The sequence below is a fragment of the Peromyscus eremicus genome, chromosome 1, assembly GCF_949786415.1.
Source record: "Peromyscus eremicus chromosome 1, PerEre_H2_v1, whole genome shotgun sequence".
NCBI classification, from domain to species: domain Eukaryota; kingdom Metazoa; phylum Chordata; class Mammalia; order Rodentia; family Cricetidae; genus Peromyscus; species Peromyscus eremicus.
Genome location: NC_081416.1, coordinates 16,081,070 through 16,097,031, shown reverse-complemented (window position 1 = coordinate 16,097,031; position 15,962 = coordinate 16,081,070). Strand labels below are relative to the sequence as shown.

The following is a 15,962-nucleotide window of genomic DNA, read 5'->3' as shown; positions in this document are numbered from 1 at the left end:
ATGGCTTATTCTTTCCTTTGTTGGCCTTGATTTTTCCCTCAAATTTGGATTGTGGAAGTCTATTGATGCCCTGATCTGTTTGAGCTAGAGCGGGGTTGTCTCGAAGAGGCTCCCTGCCCCAAGGCCACGCTTCATCTTTTACTCTCCCTGCTCCCTCCGGGTCCAACAGGCAGGAGGGCCAGAAAGAACCAAGTTTGCAAACTGGGAGCTGGAATTTCAGGGGACACCCCTGAGCCGACCCCATCGCACAAGCCTCAGCTAGGCAGGCGCTGCCGGATAGACGGACATGCCAGTCAGCCGGGGACATTCTGTCCACCACTGTTGGGCACATCTTCTGTTCCGGAGAGACCCACTTTGCCGCCCCAAACATTCTGTCCGCTCCAAACCCCACGTGCCGCTGACATTCTGTCGGATTCTGAGGCGGCCCCAGATCTGGACCCTTCCAGGTCCCGACGCCCCACGACAGGCCCGTCAGTTTTGTCGCGTTGAGCTGGCAGCCTCGGCCCTGTAGCTCTCAGCGGCCATCTGACCCAGTACTACTCTCGCAACACGGCTCCTATTCCAACTGCGGAGCAGCTGGGAAGAAAAGCATGAGCTACTATGAGCACCCCTACTTCCAGCCGCTGGAGTCTGTCTAAGCCTGGGCCAAGGGGCGCTGGGCGCCGCCTGTTGCCCTTACGCTGGACGACCGTCACCCTGCCCTCGCCTCAGCTGGCGAGGTCTCTGCTACCCCTATTACCTTCTGGTCGTTTGCCCACTTCCTCTAGACACCAGGGTGCTTTCTGGTAAAGGTTTCCAGACTCCCTGCTCTGTGATCCGTGCAATTCTTCGGCTTCTCTCCGGGTCCCCTTAATCTTCCCGGTCCCCTGGGTCCTTACCCGGAGTTTCCCTTCTCCCATGTCCCAGCCCGGGGGCTGCTGTACGCCTTTCCAGTCTTGACCGGTTCCCCAAGCACCAGAGTTCAGCCGCCCCAGGTTCCCTTTTAGGAGTCCCGGGACCAGTCTTGGCTCCCCGGTCCCCTGGGCTCCTGTCCCCCGCATAGTCAAGCACTCACCGTGCGTCCCGCAGCAGGCAGACTCCCGGTGGTGGTGGCGGCGGCGGCGGCGGCGGCGGCGGCTGCGTTCTGGAGCGCAAGCAGGGGCCAGGGGCCAGGCACCCTGCCGGGTGGGGGCCGCCCCCCTGCTCCGGGGCGGCCGCTCCGCTGGGCGCTCCCAGGCTAGCGGAGGAGAGCGTGAGCCTCACGGTGTAGTGCCACCCCCCGCCGGCGCCCATTCACTTTATGGCAGCCCAGGGCGCCCCCAGCCCGCCGCGGCTTGCTGCGCGCCCTAGGCCCCGCCCCTTTCCAGCTGCGCCGCCCTAGCTCCTCCCTTTCCAGCTGTGAACCTTCAGGCCCCGCCTTAGTGGGGAGGGGTCCTGCCGGCGGGCAGCCAAGAACTCCGCCCTCTGACCAATCAAAAGCGTCCGTTAGCAACAGAGCAACGCCCCCTCCCCCACGTGGCCGGGACCGCGCTCCAGCTGGGACGCTCGGGTTCGGCTAAGCCAGCAAAAGTACTGTAGTCGGCGTAGCGGCCGGAGGCCAGCCCGGTTGGTGGCGAGTTGAGGGCTTGGGCTCTACTCGGAGCGACGTGAAGCAGTGCCTGGGGAGAGGGCTGCCGGAGCGCCAGGTGGGACGGCGAACCCGGCCGCCGAGTCTCAGCGCTCACATTTTGCTGCTGCTTGTTTCGCCGATTTTCCCCACTTGTCGCTGTCTGTCTTTCCACTCTTTGTCTCTGTTCCAGTCCTCGTACGTCTCTCCTCTTTCCTTCTGGCCGCTGCTTTGCTCCCTACTCTGCCTCTTTGAAAGGGTAATTTTTTTTCAAGTCCGACCCCCCCACCCCCATTCCATCATATCCTTTTCTCTTCTCAGCTATCTTTATTTTTTTTTCTCCCCTGACGAAGATAACTTGGAGAACGCAGGGTTTGGAACGAGAAAAATCAAAATGGTATACAGCACCTTCCCTCACTCAGTGACCTTGGACAAGTAACAACGATGCCAACTCCCACCCTGGCCAAAATAAAACGGAACTTCCAGTGACGCTCTGGCCTCAGGCTGGGTGCTCTGGAAGGTGTGAGCGCTTGGCCTCTCAGTCTGCACTATCAGTTAGCCTGGGCTGTGCTCTCCCAGCTTCAGCAATTCTGTTTTCCCCACACCAGGTTCAGTCCTGTGGGTAAGGGGTAGCCTTGGAGCCTTTTGATTAGGCATTTGCAAGGGATGGGACAGCTGTTCAAGGAATATGAAAGGCTGGGTTTCTTGGTGCCCCTGAGAGTCCTAAGCCCTGTGCCCAAAAATCCTAAGATGAATCTGAGCATACATATCAATGCTTAAAACACATCAGTTATCTTTATTGTCCTCAGGAGAAAGGACAAGTTTCCTAGGGTGGCATACTAGACCTTCAGGATCTGAACTCCCCATCTCCTTTTCCATAGGGTCTTGCCCCTGTAGCTCTGTGGTTTGGGCTGGTCCGAAACTTTTAACTATTATCCTACCTCTGCCTATACTGAGTGCAGTGTTTACAGGTGTGTGACGGGACACTGAGCTCTGCTTTCTGACTCTGTTGTCAGTTTCATTCGTCCTGAACACCTCTAGTCTTTCCTGACAATAACCAATCATATTGCTGATGCTGACTTCTGAGTTCCACTTAGGTCTTGTTTTATCTGAGAAGCCTTCCCTGAACTACCAGATAAGTTAGATGTGTAGCCTCTTGCTCCCATGACCCCTTAATGTATGTTCTCTATCATTCCATTTCCATATTGAAGGGATCAGCTGATGTGTTGTCATCTATAAAATAAAATTTAGGAGAGCAAGAACCATTTCTTCCTTATTCTTTTTTTTTTTCTTCGAGACAGGGTTTCTCTGTGTAGCTTTGTGCCTTTCATGGAACTCACTCTGTAGCCCAGGCTGGCCTTGAACTCACAGAGATCCCTCCTGCCTCTGCCTCCCAAGTGCTGGGATTAAAGGCGTGTGCCACCACCGCCCGCCTCTTCTTTATTCTTCTATCCTTATTTATTCTTCTAGAAACTCAGTAAGTGTTGTACTGAAATCTAGAAAGAAGGTGTTTTATTTGTTAAATGATATATAATACTTATGAAGGACAGAAGGATTGTCATATCACTGTCTGTCTGTCTATCTATCTATCTATCTATCTATCTATCCATCTATCATCTATCTGTACCTCCATCTTTTATTTATTTATTTATTTATTTATTTTGGTTTTTTGAGACAGGGTTTCTCTGTATAGCTTTGTGCCTTTCCTGGGACTCACTTGGTAGCCCAGGCTGGCCTCGAATTCACAGAGATCCGCCTGGCTCTGCCTCCCGAGTGCTGGGATTAAAGGCGTGCGCTACCACCGCCCGTCTTTTTTTATTTTTATTTTATTTTTTTTTTTGGTTTTTCGTACCTCCATCTTTAATTCACAACCGCATGCTTTTAAGATGTCTAACGTCTGGAGGCATGTGTAGGTAGGGTTGGGAGAGTAGAGTTTTAGTTAGGAAACACTTACAGGGTTTTCCAGTTGTCTCTCCAACATGAGACGGGACCCAGAGACCAAGCCCTAGTTTTCAGATGAAGAGAAACAGGGTCAGAGGTTCCAGAGAATGAGGTGCTTTGGTGGTGTATTGTCTTCACCTGTCATCTTTTAGCTCCTTAGCTGGATCAAGACCAAGACACCAACGCAGGAAGATACTGGGTGATTCTTCATGGCAGACTTCAGTTCTGATGGGTTCTTAGAGGACCATGATCCACGGATGCCTTTGGATGCCTATTTCAAGACCACAGTCCTATGGCCTTAGATATGGAACTTTCTGGACTCAAGTTGTTCATAAATGGGAGGAAATGGAGAGACCTGCATTTTCAGTGCTTTCCCTCAATTCTATCAGCAGATTGGCTAGGAATTCCACCATTTATTCTGCAATCAGAAAACCACCCTCTCGCCCCCTTTTCATACATTTCCATTTCTAGATACTTTTTTTTTAAATTTTGTCTTTTTTTTTTCCAAAGCTGAAGAACGAACCCAGGGCCTTGCGCTTGCTAGGCAAGTGCTCTACCACTGAGCTAAATCCCCAACCTCTAGATACTTTTTTGTTTTTTAATGTGCATTAGTGTTTTGCCTGCATGAGGGTGTCGGGTACCCTAGAACTGGAATTACAGACAGTTGTGAGCTGCCATGTTGGTGCTGGGAATTGAACTCTGGTCCTCTGGAAGAACAGCCAGTGCTCTTAACCACTGAACCATCTCTCCAGACTTTCTAGATACTTTTATTACCTTAGCAGTCTCTGTCATTTGAAAGGAGAGGCTTGTTAGCATTTCTTTCTTTTTTTTTTTTTTTTTCTCTTTCTTATTGGTTTTTCGAGACAGGGTTTCTCTGTGTAGCTTTGCACCTTTCCTGGAACTCACTCTGTAGCCCAGGCTGGCCTTGAACTCACAGAGATCTGCCTGCCTCTGTCTCCCGAGTGCTGGGATTAAAGGTGTGTGCCACCACCGCCCGAGCATTTCTTTAAAAATGATTTGTTTTGCCAGGTGTGGTTGCATATGCCTTTAACTCCAGCACTCAGGAGGCAGAGGCAGGCAGATCTCTGTGTTTTTTGAAGCCAGCCTGGTCTACAGAATGAATTCAAGGACAGCCACGGCTACAGAGAAATCATGTCTCAAAAACAAAAACAAAGTTATGTGTGTGAATATGTGCCCAAGGTGTTGGATCCCTCTGGAACCGGAGCTGGAGTTACAGTAGGTAGTAAGATGTGTAGATGCTGGGAACTGAACTCAGGTCTTCTGGGAGAGCAGCAAGCACACAAATGCTAAGCTAGCTCTCTGGTCTCACCTGTAGGCATTGCTAAGGTGAAATTTCCATTTTCCTTTCAATGATGTGGACTAAAGGTGTGAGATTAGGTCTTCAAACTTGATCCTCATGCACCATCCACCCAATCATTTGTTAAGATTTGTCCAAGGAAGGGTGGGACTGAGAGTCATAGGCCTATGGAATAAGGAATAAGAACTATTGAGGGGGACTGTAGTGATGGTTCCGTGGTTAAGAGCATTGTCTGCTCTTTCAGAAGACCAGGGTTCAATTCCCAGCACTCACATGGCGATTCACAACTAGTTTCACGAGATCCAAACAGGCTACAGTACATGTAGGCAGAACACCCATACACATAAAATAAACAAATTCTTTTTTGTTTGTTTGTTTGGTTTTTCGAGACAGTGTTTCTCTGTGTAACAGTTCTGACTGTCCTGGAATTCGCATTGCAGATCAGGCTGGCCTCAAACTCAAGAGATCAATCAGTCTGCCTCTGCCTCTGCCTCTGCCTCTGCCTCTGCTTCCCGAGTGCCACCATCGCCCGGGTTTTTGTTTTTTGTTTTTTAAAAAGAAGTATTAAATATTCCCCACCCCTCCTGAACTGGCTGGATAGATGCATTAGCACACTTGGATCTGTTGTTCTCTGCTATGCACGGAGCCAGCTTTCCTCAGTAGAACTTTTTCCAGTTCTGGAAAATGAGGATACTTCAGTTAGATATCCAAGATTTCTGCTACCGTTCTTTCTATTGCTTTTTTTTTTCTTTTTCTTTTTTTTTTTTTTTTTTTTTTTGGTTTTTCGAGACAGGGTTTCTCTGTGTAGCTTTGCGCCTTTTCCTGGAACTCACTTGGTAGCCCAGGCTGGCCTCGAACTCACAGAGATCCGCCTGGCTCTGCCTCCCGAGTGCTGGGATTAAAGGCGTGCGCCACCACCGCCCGGCCCCGTTCTCTCTATTTCTGGATGGTAGGAATGGAGTAGAAAACGCAGTCAAGAGTTGGAATGAGACAGGTACACACACCTATGAGCAGCCAAAATGGGGCACAGAGACAGGACGGTATGGGAAAGATCGCATGGGTTAGATTTAGGAAAGAGGGGCCCCAGACCTGCCTGGAAAGGGAGTGTTCTCTAAAGTAGCAATACCCAGATAACTTTGGTAGGATGTGGTTGGGGGAGTAGGGTCGCCCGCTCAAGCTCTCAAAACGGACCCCGCCCCCTTTCCAGCAAATCATAGCCTTCCTTCCCCCGGCTGCCCAGCAGCCACTGCTAAACAGCGCGCTGCAACCGAACACTATCTAACCCCACCTCTCTAACCGCCCAACAGAGTTCCTCATTCTTTATTGGCTGCTATAACTGTCAGTCAGAGAATCCTCGTATCCGTTGGCTGTCCCCCTACCTACTCTTCGTTCTCTTGTAATCTGGTCCGGTCTCTTTGGGCACTACACGCCTCCCGGAGCCGATTCCCTTTCTTGGATTGGATAGCTGGGATGCCACTTTTCAGGGTTCCACACTCTGATTGGCTGAGCGCGGCCGGACCCGCTCAGTTACCAGGCAGCGGGCTAGACTGAGGCTAGTTACCACGTCAGTGAGCTGACAGGGAAGGTAGCCGGCTCCACCGACCGTCCCGGCCCAGTTATCCTGGCCTGAGTGAGCTCTCCCCCTGAAGTTAGGATCGACTTCCAGAAAACAGGCTCCTTCCCTTCCCTCACTCGCCGCCAGCGCCGGGAAAGCGGCTGGGAGACGCTCCGGGGCCCGGCTGGACATGAGCTGCGGCTGCCGGGACTGGGACTAGGCCCCGCCATTTTGGATCCGCTGACAGGTCAGCGAAGTCTCTTCCTAGAGTTCCGGCGTCGCCAAGGCTGCCTGACGTTGCCATAAGGAATAAGGAGGAAGGGTCCTTCAGTTGGGCGAAGCGGGCTGGCTGAAGGGCTTAGGGGGAGAGATGACTCCAAAGGATTGGTTGAGAGAGAGTTGGGAGGTGTGCAGGGACCAAAGGTCAGGCCCTTGCCCCCGGACGGGTGTTTCCAGCTCTGCTTGTGACTCTGGGTGCCAGAATCGTGTCTCGTTTTCTAGGCTTAACCCAGCCTCCAACTCCTCTTCTTCTAGCTTTCTGCACTCCATAGAGAATGAAGTCCTTAAAAACGGAAAGCAAACCTAAGGATGGTTTTTCAGGCTTTTAGATAATGAATCTTTCCAGATTCTGTACACTGTCACTTCTGGGTGATTTCGACCCTAATACAACTGAAGTGCCTCATTAATTCTGAAAGATGAACCAGTGCCGTCTGGATTAGGAAGTAGAAGAGTTGAGGCCAGCAGCCTGAGGAACTGCCTGTAAGGTTTCCCTTACACGGGACAGCTCAGCTGTCACCGTGGGTCTGATGTAAACACTTTTTTTTTTTTTTGAGACAGAATCCCTGGTTGTCCTGGAACTCACAAAGATACACCTGCCTCTGCCTCCCTGTTGCTGGGATTAAAAGCATGTGCCACTACCACCCTGCTGTAAACACTTTTGGTGTCTGTTTTGGGTAGGCATTTACCCACTGTGACTTTTTCCCACCTACCCTAAGGATATGCGGTTTAATCACGAGGAAGCCACTCTATTGTGATACATTCGATTGAGTGCTAAGATTGAGAGATTTGAATACTGATGAATTTGGTACTGGTGGGCTATTTATTTTTAGTAGATTAGAAAACATGAAAAGGGCTGGAGATGTAGTTCAGCTGGTTGAGTGCTTGCCTTGCATGCACAAAGTCTTGAGTTCAGTCCTCAGCACTTCATAAACGCATGTTGGCACACACCTATAATTCCAGTACTTAGGAGGTAGAAACGAGGGTCAGACATTCAAGGTCATCCTCTGCTACTTGAGTTAGAGGCCAGCCTGGGCTAAAGGAGACCCTGTCTCAAACAGACAAACAAGTCATGAGAGATGTTCTACTCCTGGTGGTGAGAGTCAAGGAAGCAGAGTGTAGTTTATGGCCCAGGAATGACCTTTGACATTGCTGTGTTATAAATCGGTGGAAGTCCATCAAAGATAGAGTAATTTAGAGATGAGAGACAGTGTAGTGTTTTTTTAGTGCAGAAGCTCACACACCATTATTTCAAGAGTACCAGGCACTAGTGTCGGCCTTGTGGAGGATACAAATGAAAAATCATGCTCAATTTACACATGGTCTTACAATAATGGGACCTTTGGGTCTTACAGATGGTAGCCAAGCAGTCTACCACTGAGTCATATCCTTAGCTTGCTTTAGTTGTTTATTTTGAGACATGGTCTCTCTAAGTTGTCCTGGCTGCCTGGACACTTGTTCTGTAGCCCTTGAGCTTGTGATCTTTCCTCAGTAGCTGGGTTTACAGGCCTGCACCACCCGGTCTGGCTATATACTTCTGAAAAGTAGTGACATATGCTAGGTGTAGTGACAGACATGTATAATCTCATTACTTTCGGTTTAAGAAAGAACATTTGAGTTTAAGACCAGCCTGGCCTACACAGTGAGATCCTGTCTCAAAAAAAAAAAAAAAAAAGAAAGTAGCAAAGTTAAAAGTAGAATCTGCCTAGTTCCTTTCAGCAGATATTGGGCCCCACAAAGTGTCATGCATCCCTGGGATTAGTTTAGTATGTGGTTAGGCTTTGTGGCTTGGCCAGGCCCTGGCAGTCAGTAGTGCTTGTGCATGCTAAGTAGAAACAAGGTGGAACACTGTCTCTGGGTATTGGAAGGCAAGTTATCTAGGAGGATACAATCCTTGAACCAAGTTTCTCTTACTTAATTCTCTCTGCCCTCCTGAAAATGAGTGTGTTAATACACGTATGTTAGGAAGAGAAGGAATAGTGTTTATAATTTATATGTATAGATTTAAAGCAAATGGGATGGGAATGGTACAGGACACTGCTTTTTATGAGATGCAGACTCTTCCAAAAAAGGGTGTATCTCAGTGATAAAGCATTTACCTAGCCTGTGAAAGAGAGGCCCTGGATTTGATCCTCAGTGCTGGGGGCAGAGGGCAGAATGTAATTTTCTATGTAAGGATAATTTTACTAACATAAATTTTCTTTAAGGTTTTCTTACACTTCAAACTTTTTTTTAAATAGTGGCTGTAGGCAGACTATATAGTATGTTCCAGTCTTTTTTTTTTTGTTTTTTGTTTTTTGAGACAGGGTTTCTCTGTGTAGCCTTGGCTGTCCTGGACTTGGTCTGTAGACCAGGCTGGCCTGAAACTCACAGAGATCTGACTGCCTCTGCTTCCCGAGTGCTGGGATTAAAGGCGTGCACCACCACCACTATCACCACCACCAGGCTCATATGTTCCAGTCTTAACAGTGATGCTTATTGGCACATTTTAGTAGCTGGTATCAGTTCTAGTTCCAGCTTACCATACTCTCAGTCTCCTATGTTCTAGAAGTCAGATGGCTGCTGCTTTACAATAATAGCACCCATTGATAGAGTGTTTATTCTGGCTTCAGTGGGCAGCTAGAGAGGAAGAAGACACAGCTCCTGCTTGAGAGGAGATACTATTTATAAACAGCATCACTGGGAAGACCACTGATTGATCACACTCTATTCATGTTGATTGTTACTGATTAGAATGATTGGATGCCGGGTTCATGGTGGCGTTGAGTTGAAGGGAGAAGGAGAGATCCATTTTACCTTTATGCTAGAAGAGCTATGACATAAATGTAACAAATTGTTGTTCTTTTTTATGTTTCAACTGCATTTGTTTAATTAAAGGAAAATATAGTAGAGTGGTATGCTCCTTTGGAATTCCAATAGCAGTGGAAATGATCCTGGAAGTGATGATTTATTCCAGATAGTGACTGTGATCACAGAAGCAATATAAATATAAGTGTGGAAGTATGAGGACAAATCTTTTGGTTGTTGTTTTGTTTTTGTTTTTGTTTTTCAAGACAGGGTTTTTCTGTGTAGCCTTGGTTGTCCTGGATCTCGCTCTGTAGACCAGGCTGGCCTGAAACTCACAGAGATCTGACTGCCTCTGCCTCCCGAGTGCTGGGATTAAAGGTGTGCGCTACCACTGCCTGGTTGAGGACAAATCTTATAAGCAAGAGTTATAAATTTGAATGCATGTCGGACAGATAATGTTACTGACTGAAGTGAGTCAGGTGGAAGATGGATAGGAAGCAGCAGAGCCTGTAATATGCAGGCTCCTAACTTGAAGAAGGCAGCTGCTTATTCAGCAGGTGGCTACTGTTTGGAGACTTGAGTACAGTATGACTAGCCTTCCTAGTTTTTAGTACAGGATGATTCTTAGAAGATAGACAGGCTGTATGAGACTGTCACTGCTGCTCCCACTCCACTGTCACTCAAGCTGGTCACCCTTATACCCGTGTGTTCTGAGTGGTTAAAGATGAGGGCTAGAGAGGAACGCTGTTTCATTTTTATCTCTAAGATGGGCGGTTTTGGACAGGTCAGTGGCTTCCCCACATATGGTTCTGGAGATAGTCTCAGAATCTCCACAGGAAGAGGAGATGGCACGAAGAGCTAAGGTACACTGGGCACCTGATTAGCCGGTTTGAGAGGATTTTCCAGCTGTGCCTGGTCAGAGCAGAATACCTGCTTTTTCCTCATTCGACTTTTTGTAACTCCTACTCTTTCTCTAATTTTTGTTCAGTAAGTTTTTTTGTGTGTGCCTCTCTCTTCCAAGCTCAGTAGTGTGTTTTGCTTGCGTGTGTGTGTGTGTGTGTGTGTGTGTGTGTGTGTGTGTGTGTGTGTGTGCCAGCCATGTGTGTGCCTGGTGCAGATGGAAGTTAGAGGGAGTTAGATCCCCTAAACCTGGAGTACAAATGATTGTGAACCACAGTGTGGGTGCTGGGAACTAAACCCAGGTCCTCTGTAAGAGCAACAATTGCTCCTAACCACTGCACCGTCTCTCCAGCCCCCCCCCCCCCCCCCCCCCGTTTTTTGTTTTGTTTTTGAGAGAAGGTCTCACTGTGCAGCTTGGGATCCTCCTTCCTTCACCTCCCATTGCTGGGATTACAGATGTGTGTCGCTGTTTGGCTGAGGTTTGTGTAAGAAGGGCTGTATACACAGTGTTATGGGCTGACGACAGATGTGCTCATTTTGTTTAGGAGAATGAGTGAGTTGAGGAAGACTTGTGAGCAAACACCATCATAAAAGCAGAGTGTTTAGTGGATGCTGACAACGTTCAGTGCCTTGTGGTGCCTCACAACAAACCCAAGGGAAAATGGCTTCATTCTGTCTGCAATGGAGAATTGTAGTTTTTTTTTTGTTTCTGGGTTTCTTGTTTTGTTTTGTTTTGCTCTTGGACAAGGTCTCAATGTTTAGCCCAGGTTAGCCCTGAACACTTAATCTTTCTGTTGATTACCACATATAGCTACTGTGGAAAACTGTAAACAAAGACTCAGGAAAGTTAGGAAATTTGTTTAAAAGGGTTATAATTCGTAGTACAGTGCTCATCTAGCATGTGTGTAGCTCTGAGTTCAATCTCCAACACTGGGGGTGAGAGGGAAAAAAGAAAAAAAAAAAAGAAAAGAAAAGAAATAGATCTTGGCTGTAGTCATTTAGGTATAAGCAGTAAGGACTGGAACTCATATCTGTCTTGCCTCTGAAGACTCTTCTTATAACCAAAAGCATATCATAATTTGACTATTGATTTTTGTTTTTTGAGACAGGGTTTCACTGTGTAGCCCTGGCTGTCCCGGAACTCATTGTAGACCAGTCTAGCATCAAACTCACAGAGATCAGCCTCCCTTTGCCTCCCAAATGTTGGGATTAAAGGTGGGGGCTACCCCACTTGGCTTGATTATTGATTTTTTTTTCCTTTCCCTCTTTTTTTTTTTTTTTTTTTGGTTTTTTGAGACAGGATTTCTCTGTGTAGCTTTGCGCCTTTCCTGGAACTCGCTTTGGAGACCAGGCTGGCCTCGAACTCACAAGAGGTCTGCCTGGCTCTGCCTCCCAAGTGCTGGGATTAAAGGCGTGCGCCACTACCGCCGCCCCCCCCCCCCATTATTGAATTTTAATGTGAAATGAGGTGGAGTTTACAAAAGTGGCCGAGAGGAGAGAACATTCTGAAAAAAAGGGAGTAGCTTTTGCAAAGGCAAAGAGGGAGCAAACCCTGACTTGAGAAAGGCTGAGCTTAGTGTGTGGGCATGCCTGTAATCCATCACTCAGGAGACTTGAGGCACCAGTGTCTTGAGTTGCAGGTCATCTATAAGAGCAAGGTCCTCATTAAAAACAAACAAAACACCAACCATCAACCTGTCAACAAAAAACAACCCCAGATCATCACCAAAAGTAATGCTCTGCCTTACTGACTAGTCTCACCACACCTACCCCTTGCCAGAATTTTTTTCAGAATTTTTTTATTTCTGTAAGGTCTAGACCTAGAAGTGGAATTGCTAAGATAAAGGATATGAAGTTCTTTAACTTGGCATGATGATCCCAAATTGTTATTCAAACTGATTTTATTAGTTAGATACTCTAGCCATTTGGTCTTACTAAGGTATTGTCAGATTTATTGTGTTTTTGAGATAGTTAGTATCTTACTCTTTAGTTAGTCCAGTCTGGGTTTTTTTGGTTTTTCGAGATGGGTTTCTTTGTATAGTTTTGATATTTGTCCTGGATTTCACTCTGTAGACCAGGCTGGCCTCGCACTCACAGAGATCCCCTGTCTCTGCCTCCTGAGTGCTCAGATTAAAGGCATGCGCCACTGCTGCTCGGCCCAGTCTGGTTTATAACTCAGTATATGGCCCAAGCTGGCCTTGAATCCCTGACATCCCTCCTGCCTCTGCCTCTCCCGTGTTGGGATTAAGGGTGTACACCACCACTGTCTGGCTTAATAATCCTTTTATATTAATTTGTTATTTGTATTTTCTACTTTGTAAAGTGTTTATTCTACTCGTATTTCTTGCTTTTTCTTTTTACATTTTCATGTGTATATAGTGTGTGTGCACATTTTTGCATGTTTGTGTATGTGCACTGTGTGTACGAGGAATCCCAAGGTTGATGTCTGTAATCATCTCCAATCTTCCATCTTTTCACTAAGGCAGGGTCTCTCAATCAAATCTAGAGCTTGCCCATAGTCTTGCTAGTCAGTTTGCTCCAAGGATCCTGTTTCTGCCTTCTGAAGCTGGAATTAGAACAGGTGGGCTACTGTGCCCACTTGGCATTTATATGGATTCAGGGGATTTGAACTCTGGTCCTTACTCTTGCTTGGCAAGTCTTTAAGTACTTACCCATCTCTCTAGTCCTCTTTTTCTAATGAAAAAAATTGCATTTACTTATTTTGTGTATTTTGTGTATGTGCTGTGGTGCATATGTGGAGGTCAGAGAACAACTTCAGGAGTTGGATCTCTCAGTTCATTAAGTGGGTCTTGGGGACCAGACTTGTTGGGCTTGGTAGCAAGTGCTTTACCCACTGAGCCATCTCTGGGACTCCTTTAAAATTTTAGTTTTATGTGTTTGCCTGCATGCATGTCTGTGCACCACATGTGTGCAGTGCCCACAGATGCCAGAAGAGGACGCTAGCTCTCATGGATGTTGGTGAGCCACCACGTGAATGCTGGGGATTGAAGCCAGGTCCTCTGGAAGAGCAGCCATTCTTTTTCCTTGCCCTTCCTTTTGATTTTTTGAGACAGGATTTCACCATGTAGGCTAGACTGGCCTCAGAATCCTGCCTCTCCTGCTTTGTCTCTTGATTGCTGGAATTACAGATGTGTGCCACCATACCTGGCTTTAGTAGTATCATTTAAAAAAATAATTAAAAAAAATTTACTTGTGTATTGTATATTGAGCACATCCCCCTCATCTCCACTTACTGTCTCCTTTCTTGCTTCTTTTCCTCCCATTGGTCCCCTTTATCCCCCAGACAGTATTACTATTACTTTGATATACACATATATGGTATTATTTCTTTCTGAGATTGTCTTAATTCACTTAGTGTAATGATCTCCAGTTGGATACAAAATCCTGGGGATGATATTACTCTGTTCTTGGTGACTGAAGAAAATCCCATTGTGTATATTCCTACACCACGCTTTCCTTGTTCTTTCCCCTGTTGTCAGTTACCTAGGTTGGTTCCTTAATGAACCTATTGAGAATAGGGCTGCAGTAAATATTGATGTTCCAGTATCTCTGTGTTATGTTGTCTTGAAGTAGTCCCTAGGGTTAAGTACCCACGAGTGATATGGCAGGTCATATGAATGACCCATTTTTAGTGTTTTGAGAACCTCCATATTGACTTCCATGTGGCTAGACTAGTTCCACCAGCGAAGTATAAAGAAGAAAAAAAAATTTTTTTCAGCCCTGGCTGTCCTGGAACTCACTCTGTAGACCAGGCTGTCCCCGAACTCAGAGATCCATTTGCCTCTGCGCCTGGCTGTATTTCATATTTTGAGAACTGTCTGTTCATTTTCTAGCCCATCTATTGATTGGATTGTTTGAAACCTTTTTTCCCCTCTTCTTTGTGTGAGCATGTGTGTTGTACATGTTTGTGTAGGTACACATGCGTATGTGTCCTTTGGAGGCTGGAGGTCAATGTCAGGTGCCCTTTGCCATCTCTCTCCATCTTCATTTTTGAGATGAGGGTCTTTCATTGGACCTGCTCACCTATTTGGCTAGACTGGCTTGGCCAGCAAGCTCCAGGGGTCCTCTTGTCCCCACTACCCCAGCACTCTGGTTACAGGTACCTGCTGTCATGTTCCTTATTTGCGTTCTGTGAATCTGAACTCAAGTTCCTGCTTTTCTGACAGTGCCATCTCCCTGGCTCTGGGTTGTTATTTCTTGTATATTTTAGATGTTAGACCTCTATCAGATGTATAGCTAGTTAAGCTTTTCTTTTATTCTGTAGACTGTATCTTTACTCAATTAACTGTTTCCTTTGCTGTTCAGAAGCTTTTCAATTTCACAAGGTCTCATTTATCATGTTGGCCTTATTTCCTGAGTGACTACATTCTCATTGAAAGTCCCTGCCTATATCTATATCCTGAAGTGTTTTTCCTCTAACAGGTTCAGAGTTTTGAGGCTTTGATCTGTTTGAAGTTGGCTTTTTTGTGGAAGATGAGAGACAGGGTTCTAGTTTCATTCTTCTGTGTGTGGATATCTGGTTTTTTCTTTCCTTCCTTCCTTCCGTCCTTCCTTCCTTCTTTCTTTCTTTCTTCTTCTTCTTCTTTTTTTTTTTTTTTTTTTTTTCAAGACAGGGTTTCTCTGTGTAGCTTTGAGCCTTTCCTGGAACTCACTCTGTAGCCCAGGTTGGCCTCGAACTCAGAGATCCGCCTGCCTCTGCCTCCCTTGTTCCGGGATTAAAGGCATGTGCCACCATGCTTAGCTTGATGGTTTTCATGACTTGCATTTTCTGGGGATCCCATCTCTGTAAAATATGAAATATTTAGCTACTTAAAAATTTAGTTTGGGCTGGAGAGATGGCTGAGTACTTAAGAGCAGGCTGCTCTTTCAGAGGGCCTGAGTTCAGTTCTCAGCACCAATATGATAGTTCACAACTGTCTGTACCTCCAGTTACAGGGGATCCGAAACCTTTACACAGACGTACTGGTAGGTGAAACACCAATGCTCGTAAAATAAAAATAAATGTAATCTTGGAAAAAAAAAAGCTGGGAGTTGGTGTCACACAGATTTAATCCCAGCACTTGGGTGGCAGAGGTATGCAGATCTCTGAGTTTGAGGCTAGCCTGGTCTACAGAGTGAGTTCCAGGACAGCCAAGACTATACAGAGAAACCCTGTCTTCAAAAACAATAAAACAACAAAATTTTAATTTTAAAGAAGTTTTATTTTATGTATATTAGTGTTTTGTCTGCATGTATGTTTGTGTACCTTGGGCGTGCCTATGGATGGTTGTGAGCCACTATGTGGGTGCTGGGAACTGAAGCTGGGTCCTCTGAAAGAACAGAAAGTGCTCAAAATCGGAGCCATCTCACCGGCCATTTTTCTTTTTTTTTTTGAGACATGATCTCTCTGTATAGCTCTGGCTGCTGTGTAGACCAGACTGGCCTTGACCTTGCAGAGGCTGGCCTGCCTCTGTTTCCTGTGTGCCTGGATTAAAGGCATGTGCCACTACTGCCCAGCTTTAGATGCTTTATTGTGTGTGTGTGTGTGTGTGTGTGTGTGTGTGTGTGTGTGTGTGTGTATCTACAAAATATATTAACTG

At 46.5% G+C, this 15,962-nt stretch overlaps 1 protein-coding gene across 10 annotated transcripts in view; it reads left to right on the top strand.

Annotated features, from left to right (window-relative positions):
- Positions 1-6,368: 6,368 nt before the first annotated feature.
- Positions 6,369-15,962, top strand: part of Gbf1 (golgi brefeldin A resistant guanine nucleotide exchange factor 1) — a 156,417-nt gene continuing 146,823 nt past the window's right edge. For 8 of the 10 annotated variants that reach the window (XM_059257070.1, XM_059257068.1, XM_059257067.1 and 5 more), the window contains exon 1: positions 6,369-6,646. The gene's annotated coding sequence lies outside the window, so the exon portion shown is untranslated. The remainder of the gene's footprint in view (positions 6,647-15,962) is intronic. The other 2 variants (XM_059257072.1, XM_059257071.1) reach the window with 1 other exon arrangement.